Source organism: Triticum dicoccoides, chromosome 7A, assembly GCF_002162155.2.
Source record: "Triticum dicoccoides isolate Atlit2015 ecotype Zavitan chromosome 7A, WEW_v2.0, whole genome shotgun sequence".
In the NCBI taxonomy this organism is placed as follows: Eukaryota; Viridiplantae; Streptophyta; class Magnoliopsida; order Poales; family Poaceae; genus Triticum; species Triticum dicoccoides.
Genome location: NC_041392.1, coordinates 47,526,284 through 47,535,235, shown reverse-complemented (window position 1 = coordinate 47,535,235; position 8,952 = coordinate 47,526,284). Strand labels below are relative to the sequence as shown.

Genomic DNA, 8,952 nt, shown 5'->3' with positions numbered 1-8,952 from the left:
CGCATGCATGCCCCCGCTCTCCGCTCCTATCGTTTCTGACCGCCACTACCCTCCAACAAAGCTCGCGTCACCCACGCCCCATCCATACCCTGACGACCGGCCACAATCACACATGCCGGCTGACCACTATTCTATCAGCCACCCTTCAGACTTGAGACACTACAACCCTAAACCAGAACCACCCGAGGTGACGCTCACTTGGTGGAGTCAGGATTCAACAAAGGCCACGGTCAATATACACAGGTTGGAATAGAGAAACTGCAAAAGGACGTCCCAGGCCAAAATAAAAAATCGCCAAAATTTACCAAAGGAAAAAACCACCACACCCTGTGCCACCGACCGGGCTGCCTGGGGGTGTGTCTTTGCGACTTTGCCCCTAAAAGCAGGTGAAATGGTCTTGTTTTCTGTGATCCTAGGGTTTAGGGTTTAGGGTTTAGAAACCCTAAACCCTGCCACTGGATGTTTTTTTTTCTGAATGTATCTTTCAAAAGATTTAAATATGCAGTCAACAAAGTATGATCTTTTTTTTCCGAGAGAACGTAGACTTTGTGTTTCATTTCATTGAACAGAAAGAGAGTTTAGCGGTGCAGTTCTCCGAGCAGGAGAATTACAGGGACATCGGGTAAGAAATTAGTGGACGTCCCATGTCCTCGCCTGACCCAGAGCAATCTTATGGCTAAAGGAATGTCTTGCTTCACAGGTTTGAGAGAATAGAAGAATAGTAGCCTGGCAAACCATCATTTCCAGTCCAATTTAGGTGCCCAATCAAATAGAACCATTATTGTTTTTCTAGTTACGAAGCTAAATAGATCAACAACAACAACAACAAAGCCTTTAGTCCCAAACAAGTTGGGGTAGGCTAGAGGTGAAACCCACTAAATGCTAGGCTTACTGAGGATAAATGCCTTGAAAATTTTTATTTTTGTTATTTGTGGAACTAAAGTGTACAGTTATTCTTTGTTTTCCAGTACTTAATAACATACTATCATAAAGCAAAGTGTGTATCACATACGAAGCCGGAGTGAAATATTGCAATGGAGTACTTCCCACTGCTTTTATTGATATCTGAATAATACAAATATATGATTTCATCTTCCAATATGTTATAAATGCATAATGGTGTGAAGCTCTCTCATAGCAAAAGTGACCACAAAAAATACAATGAATGCTACTGTTGACACAATCACCTCTTCTCTCATAGAATTATTTATTGCACCAGGTGAAGATTGGTTGTGAGTTGAATGGGAGTTTGGGGGTGCAGTCGGAAGTTGTACAGATATGAGTGGATCACCAATGAAGGAGCTCTCGTCCAAGGTCGATAGTTGCCCAGTTGTTGGAAAATCCCCTGAGAGTAGGGGATTATATGAAACATTGAATCTGCTCAGTTTTGTGAGTCGGTTTAGGCTTGTTGGAAGTGAACCTGATAAGTTGTTCCAGGACAAATCAAGGCTTTGAAGGGATTCCATAGAACCAATGTCTGATGGAATCACACCAGAGACGGAATTGTTTGAGACATTAAAAACCAGAAGTTGGAGTTGACTAATCTCCGGTAGAAGGCTACCTGAGAGTCGATTGTTGTCCAGAAGAAGCAAGTTCATGTTTCTCATTGCACCAATTGTCGGTGGTATCTCTCCATCCAGTAGATTCTGTGACAACTGGACATACCCAACACACCCTAATTCCATATACGACATTGCTGATGAAGTTGGTCGAAGAATTGTATGCCCATTCAAGAGTCTGTTCCATAAGTTGTGGCACTTTTTTCGAGATGTCATCAGTGAATTGATGATGGTAAAACCTGGGTAAGCGGTCGGCACCCATCGTTCCACGTTTAGGCACTTGGATGTGCCTACATCCATCAGCCGAGGATCCTTTTGATTCTTCATAAAGGTACGCTCTGGATTTCTTCCCATACCCACTATTTCACGTGGGATGTGGCCAGATAGCCGGTTGTCAACAAGGTTGAGCCACAATAAGCTTGTACAGTTTCCAATTTCTCTTGGTATCTCACCAGAAATTTGGTTACCAGCTAACATCAACATAAGGAGTGATGTAAGGTTTCCAATCTCCACCGGAATCTTACCAGAAAGCCTGTTGTATGACATGTCCAATGCTTGGAGGGTAACAAGTTGGCAATACACCGGTGGGATTACCCCAGAGAAGTTATTAAGAGCAAGTATTAGGAACCTGATGCTATTCATGCCTGCCACCTCAGTGGGTAGGTTCCTTGAGAACTGGTTTAAACTGAGGTCAAGCAATGTAAGGTGTGGCAGTTGAAGTATGCCAGAGGAGATAATGCCTCCCCTGTAGCTATTCTCGCGAAGCCTGAGATTCCTCAAACTTGTTAATTTCCCAAAGATTTCCTTGACATCCCCTCCAAAATTGTTATCACTGATCGTCTAAAAACTTCAGTTTAGTACAGTTCACCAGATCAAATGGTATCTTGCGGTGGAAGCGGTTGCTCCCGAGAAGTAGTACTTCAAGCCCACTGATCAATCCAATTTCTGGTGGTATTGACCCGCCAAAATGATTGTCCCATAGTGATAGATATGCCAAATCTAAGCAGTTGGCAATGGAGCTTGGAATATTGCCATACAGATGGTTGCTTGAGAGGTCCAAGGTTTGCAGCTTACATTCCACTGGAAACAAGCTCCGAGAAAGGCTCCCTGTGAGGTCATTCTCGCATGCGTTGTACTGTATTAGCTTCCCAATAACTCCCCAAAGTATACCAGTGAAGCGGTTCAAGCTAAAGTCAACATACTTGAGCTTTGGGCAGTTTTCAAACAATCCAGTTATGTTTCCTGTAAGATTGTTGTTGGAGATGTTAAAGATGCCAAGCTTGCCACAAATTACTGGGAAGTTCATGTTGATGCTGCCCTCAAACCTATTTTGTGAGACATCCAATGTTTGCAAGTTAGCCAGGTTAGACACGTGAAAAATGGAGCTCATGTTAAGCAAATAAAGGGGCAGCCCCAGTGCATGTTAAGCAAATAACGGAATGAAATAAATCATCAGTTCAGCTGGTATGTACTGTTGGTGTCATTCCTTGCCAATCTAGGTCACGTACTACTTGTTGGAATTTTGCTAGTAGGCCTTTGGCCCAAAGCCCAACTAAAATTCTGAAATTCTCTTAGCCCATTCATGCACACATGTGAGTGGAGTGAGTGAGGCTAAAGTTTAGTCCCACCCCGGAAGTTGAGAGAGAGTTGCACCTCTTTATAAGGTGAGCTCTTCTACCACTTATATGAGCATGAGAAGAGGAGACCTACACGCGGTCCTCCTCCTCGCTCGCCTCGCCACGCCACGCCTCGCCACGACGCGTGTTCCGGGATTGAGCCGAGGACAGAGCTATGCACGTTGTCTATATTTTTGCTGCATGGAAAAATTAATGAGTCATTAATTAACAATTAACGGACGCGTTAATTACTGAACCGTTTCTGATTCTTTTGGATCGTGACGACTCGGACGTGGGGTTTACTCCCACGACCTATCCGGCCCGCACTATATAGTCAGGCAGACGTCTACCCTAGCCGCCGCCGCTTCGTATGGTTTCTCACCACCGTTTCAGATCATTGCGCCGCCAAGCAAGTCTTCTCCATCCCTCCTTCCGGCGTGCACCGCGAGAAGGGACAGCAGGCCTCCGGAACCCCGCCTCTCGTGATCCTGTATGGGAGAGGGGCGATCAGGTTTTTGGGGAGCGCACTCGCGCGACTGCTGGCAGCGACGACTTCGTGAACGACGACTTCTTCCCCGACCTCGGCAACCTCGTCCTCGACGACATGGGCGACAACGTCAACGCCGGCAGTGCTGCACCCGCTGCACCGTATGTGATTCTATCCTTCCTGTTCGAGATCGTGGTAGAATCCATGCTTCTAGTATGTGCCCTAGATGTGATATGTTCATCTGCTATGCTAGTTCGCATGATTAGTTTAATCTCTGCTGCTGTGGTCATGATTTATTTTCTATTTATTCGGATTAAATCTCGTAGTAATTTGCTCATATTTCCAACAATCCAAAAACCTGATTATAGGCAATTTACTCCGAGTGGTTTTGCTGCGCATTTGAAGCCGCCTGCCTTTAAGGGGGCGCAATATAAGAGGTGGCGCACGAGAGCAGTCTACTGGTTTCAGACCATGGGCTGCTATGATGCCACCAAGGGCAAGCCTGAGGGCGATCTTAATCCAGCACAGCTGGAAGCTTTTGAGAAGATCGATACCCTCTTTAAAGGCGCTCTTCTGAGTGTTCTTGATGACTCCATTGTGGATTCGTATATGCCGTTTGACAACGGCAAGGACATGTGGGCTGCGCTCGAGGCCAAGTTTGGTGCCTCGGACGCCGGCAGCGAGTTGTACGTCATGGAGCAATTCTATGACTACAAGATGACTGATGAGCGCCCTGTTGTACAGCAGGCTCATGAGATACAGTCGCTCGCAAAATAACTTGAGTACTTCAAGTGTGTGTTGCCGGACAAATTTGTTGCCGGAGGCATCATTGCCAAGCTTCCACCTTCGTGGAACAATTTTGCTACTTCCCTGAAACACAAGAGACAGGAGTTTTCCGTTGCGGATCTCATTGGTACTCTTGATGTTGAAGAGAAAGCGAGAGCAAAGGACACACGTGCTCGAGTTGCTGAGGGAGGTTCTAGTGCCCACATGGTACAGAAGATGAACTCCCAGCCCAACAAGTTCAAAAACAATAAGAACAAAACTCAGGGCAAAGGCAAGTTTGATACAAAGAACAAGCCATTACATTCTACCAACTTCAAGAAGAATTCTCATAAGAAGGGGAAGGGACTTTGCCATGTCTGCGGTGATCCTAATCACTAGGCTTCGAAGTGTCCTAACCGCTTTGAGGAGCGCGAACATGAGAAGAGCGGCAAGTCCGCTAATGTTGTCATCGGTGATACTGATATGAAGGAATTAGGGTACGGTATTTTTCCTACCATCCTTTCAGTATTTCAATCCCCTGATTGGTTAATTGACACCGGTGCCAATGTACATGTTTGTGCTGACGCCTCCATGTTTTCTTCTTACCAGGCAACAGGGACTTCACCCGTGCTGATGGGAACGGGTCACATGCCATCGTTCGAGGTGTTGGTATGGTCGATCTGAAGTTTACTTCGGGGAAGACTGTGCGTCTGAAGAACGTTCATCATGTGTCGTCCATCAATAAAAATCTCGTTAGCGGTTTCCGTTTATGTCGAGATGGTTTTAAGTTGGTTTTCGAATCCAATAAAGTTGTAATTTCTAAGTGTGGACAATTTGTTGGAAAAGGCTATGAGTGCGGAGGCTTGTTCCGCCTATCTTTGTCAGATATTTGCACTAAAGTTATTAATAATGTTTGCCACAATAATGAGTCTGATATTTGGCATTCACGACTCTGTCATATTAACTTTGGTTGCATGACGCGGTTAGCCAATATGAATTTAATTCCAAAAATCTCTATTGTCAAAGGCTCCAAGTGCCAAGTATGTGTGCAAGCTAAGCAACCTCGCAAGTCCCATAAGACTGCAGAGGCAAGAGACTTGGCGCCACTAGATCTTATACATTCTGATCTTTGTGAGATGAATGGCGTGTTGACAAAAGGTGGAAAGAGATACTTCATGACGTTGATTGATGACTCCACTAGATATTGTTATGTGTATCTTCTGAAATCAAAAGATGAGGCTTTGACTTTCTTTAAAAACTATAAAGCTGAGGCAGAGAACCAACTTGATCGAAAAATTAAACGGCTTAGGTCCGATCGTGGTGGAGAGTATTTTTCCAATGAATTTGATCTGTTTTGTGCGGAACATGGTATAATCCATGAGAGGACGCCTCCCTACTCACCCCAGTCAAATGGGGTAGCCGAAAGAAAGAACCGAACTCTAACTGATATGGTTAACACCATGTTAGACACTTCGGGTCTATCCAAGGAATGGTGGGGGGAGGCGCTAATGACTGCGTGTCATGTCCTAAACCGAGTTCCCACAAAGCATAAGACCATGACTCCATTTGAGGAATGGGAAAAGAAAAGGTTGAAACTCTCTTACCTACGTACTTGGGGTTGTTTGGCGAAAGTCAATATACCAATTCCCAAGAAGCGCAAGTTTGGACCAAAAACCGTGGATTGTGTTCTTCTGGGCTATGCTTTTCATAGCATCGGCTATAGATTTTTGATAATAAAATCTGAGGTATCCGACATGCATGTTGGTACGATTATAGAATCAAACGATGCAACTTTTTTAAGGACATATTTCCTATGAAGGATATGTCGAGTTCATCAAATCAGGAGATACCTACTCCATCTAGTGAGGAATTCACTGTAATTCCTGAACCCACCATTGCGATGGAACACGTTGAGAATCCTGTTGAGGGTAACAATGGAACTCCTATGAGGAGTAAGAGACAGAGGACTGCAAAGTCTTTTGGTGATGATTTCATTGTGTACCTCGTGGATGACACACCCAGGACTATTTCAGAAGCCTATGGATCTCCTGATGCTGACTACTGGAAGGAAGCTGTACGTAGCGAGATGGATTCCATCTTAGCTAACGGTACCTGGGAGATCACTGACCGTCCTTATGGGTGCAAACCTGTAGGGTGTAAGTGGGTGTTCAAGAAGAAGCTTAGACCTGATGGTACGATTGAAAAGTACAAGGCACAGCTTGTGGCCAAGGGTTATACCCAGAAAGAAGGTGAAGACTTTTTTGATACTTACTCACCCGTGGCTAGACTAACCACAATTCGGATGCTACTATCACTGGCTGCCTCACATGGTCTTCTCGTTCATCAAATGGATGTTAAGACGGCTTTCCTCAATGGAGAGTTGAAGGAGGAAATTTACATGGATCAGCCAGATGGTTTTGTAGTACCTGGTCAAGAAGAAAAGGTGTGCAAGTTATTAAAGTCTTTATATGGCCTTAAACAAGCTCCTAAGGAGTGGCATGAGAAGTTCGAAAGAACATTAACTGCTGCCGGCTTTCTAGTAAACGATGGTGACAAGTGCGTGTATTATCGCTATGGTGGGGGCGAAGGAGTTATTCTTTGTCTGTATGTCGACGACATATTGATCTTTGGAACCAAATTTGATTTAATCAAGGAGGTCAGGATTTCTTATCTCGCTGTTTTGAGATGAAGGATCTAGGAGTAGCTGATGTTATCTTAAACATCAAGCTGTTGAGAGATGAGAATGGTGGGATCACACTGCTTCAGTCTCATTATGTGGAAAAGGTCTTGAGTCGTTTTGGGTATAGCGACTGCATGCCTTCTCCAACTCCATATGATGCTAGTGTGTTGCTTCGAAAGAATCGACAGATTGCTGGAGATCAACTGAGGTATTCTCAGATTATTGGCTCGCTTATGTATTTGGCGAGTACCACGAGGCCTGACATCTCTTTTGCTGTGAGAAAGCTGAGTCGGTTTGTGTCAAAATCGGGAGATGATCATTGGCATGCGCTTGAGAGAGTTATGCGCTATTTGAAAGGCACCGCGAACTATGGGATTCACTACACCGGGTATCCAAGGGTACTGGAGGGTTATAGTGACTCAAACTGGATATCTGATGCTGATGAGATTAAGGCCACAAGTGGTTATGTTTTTACACTTGGTGGTGGCGCTGTTTCCTGAAAATCTTGCAAGCAGACCATCTTAACAAGGTCAAATATGGAAGCAGAACTCACAACATTAGACACTGCCACTGTTGAAGCAGAGTGGCTTCGTGAACTCTTGATAGACTTACCTATGGTTGAAAAACCAATACCCCCTATCCTGATGAACTGTGATAATCAAACTGTGATCGTCAAGATAAACAGTTCTAAGGACAATATGAAGTCCTCAAGGCATGTGAAGAGGAGACTAAAATCTGTCAGAAAATTGAGGAACTCCGGAGTTATTACGTTGGATTATATCCAAACGTCGAAAAACTTGGCAGATCCCTTCACAAAGGGTCTATCACGTAATGTGATAGATAATGCATCGATCAAGATGGGTTTGAGACCCACCGCATGAGTTGTCCATAGTGGTAAACCACTCTATGTGATCGGAGATCCCGTGAAGTAGAAGTGGGAGACAAGATGTTGGTCAACCGGGAGGAGAGTATCCCTATATTAATTATCCCACTCCGTGAAGATGCAATACTCTCCTGATCTGCATGGCAGGTTGAAACTTATCTTAATGTGTTCCAAGTGGCCTTCGGGTAAGCAGAGATGTTGTCGTGCGGAACATCTTCTGAGGAAAACACCTATATGAATTTGACTGTTAACGTCGCAGTCTGTGAGAATTGGGTGTTCTCTAATAAATTCATGAAAGGCCTTGGAGTATGACGTATACGCTCCACCCGCGGGGAAGCCTTGCGGCAGCCCAGTATCGGTTAAGAATTTCTGTGAAACTAGTTTCACAGAAAACTTGTAGTTCAAGGCATAGTCCACTATTCAAGTTGTGATCTAGTGTAGCATAAATTTCTAAGTGGAAGTTCTGAAGGAAATATGCCCTAGAGGCAATAATAAAGTTATTATTTATTTCCCTATATCATGATAAATGTTTATTATTCATGCTAGAATTGTATTAACCGGAAACATAATACATGTGTGAATACATAGACAAACAGAGTGTCACTAGTATGCCTCTACTTGACTAGCTCGTTAATCAAAGATGGTTATGTTTCCTAACCATGAACAAAGAGTTGTTATTTGATTAACGAGGTCACATCATTAGTTGAATGATCTGATTGACATGACCCATTCCATTAGCTTAGCACCCGATCGTTTAGTATGTTGCTATTGCTTTCTTCATGACTTATACATGTTCCTATAACTATGAGATTATGCAACTCCCGTTTACCGGAGGAACACTTTGGGTACTACCAAACGTCACAACGTAACTAGGTGATTATAAAGGAGTACTACATGTGTCTCCAAAGGTACATGTTGGGTTGGCGTATTTCGAGATTAGGTTTTGTCACTCCTATTGTCGG

General features: G+C 44.1%; 1 pseudogene; it reads right to left on the bottom strand.

Moving 5' to 3' along the window:
* Positions 1-1,103: 1,103 nt before the first annotated feature.
* LOC119333041 lies at positions 1,104-2,949 on the bottom strand (annotated as a pseudogene).
* Positions 2,950-8,952: the final 6,003 nt, after the last annotated feature.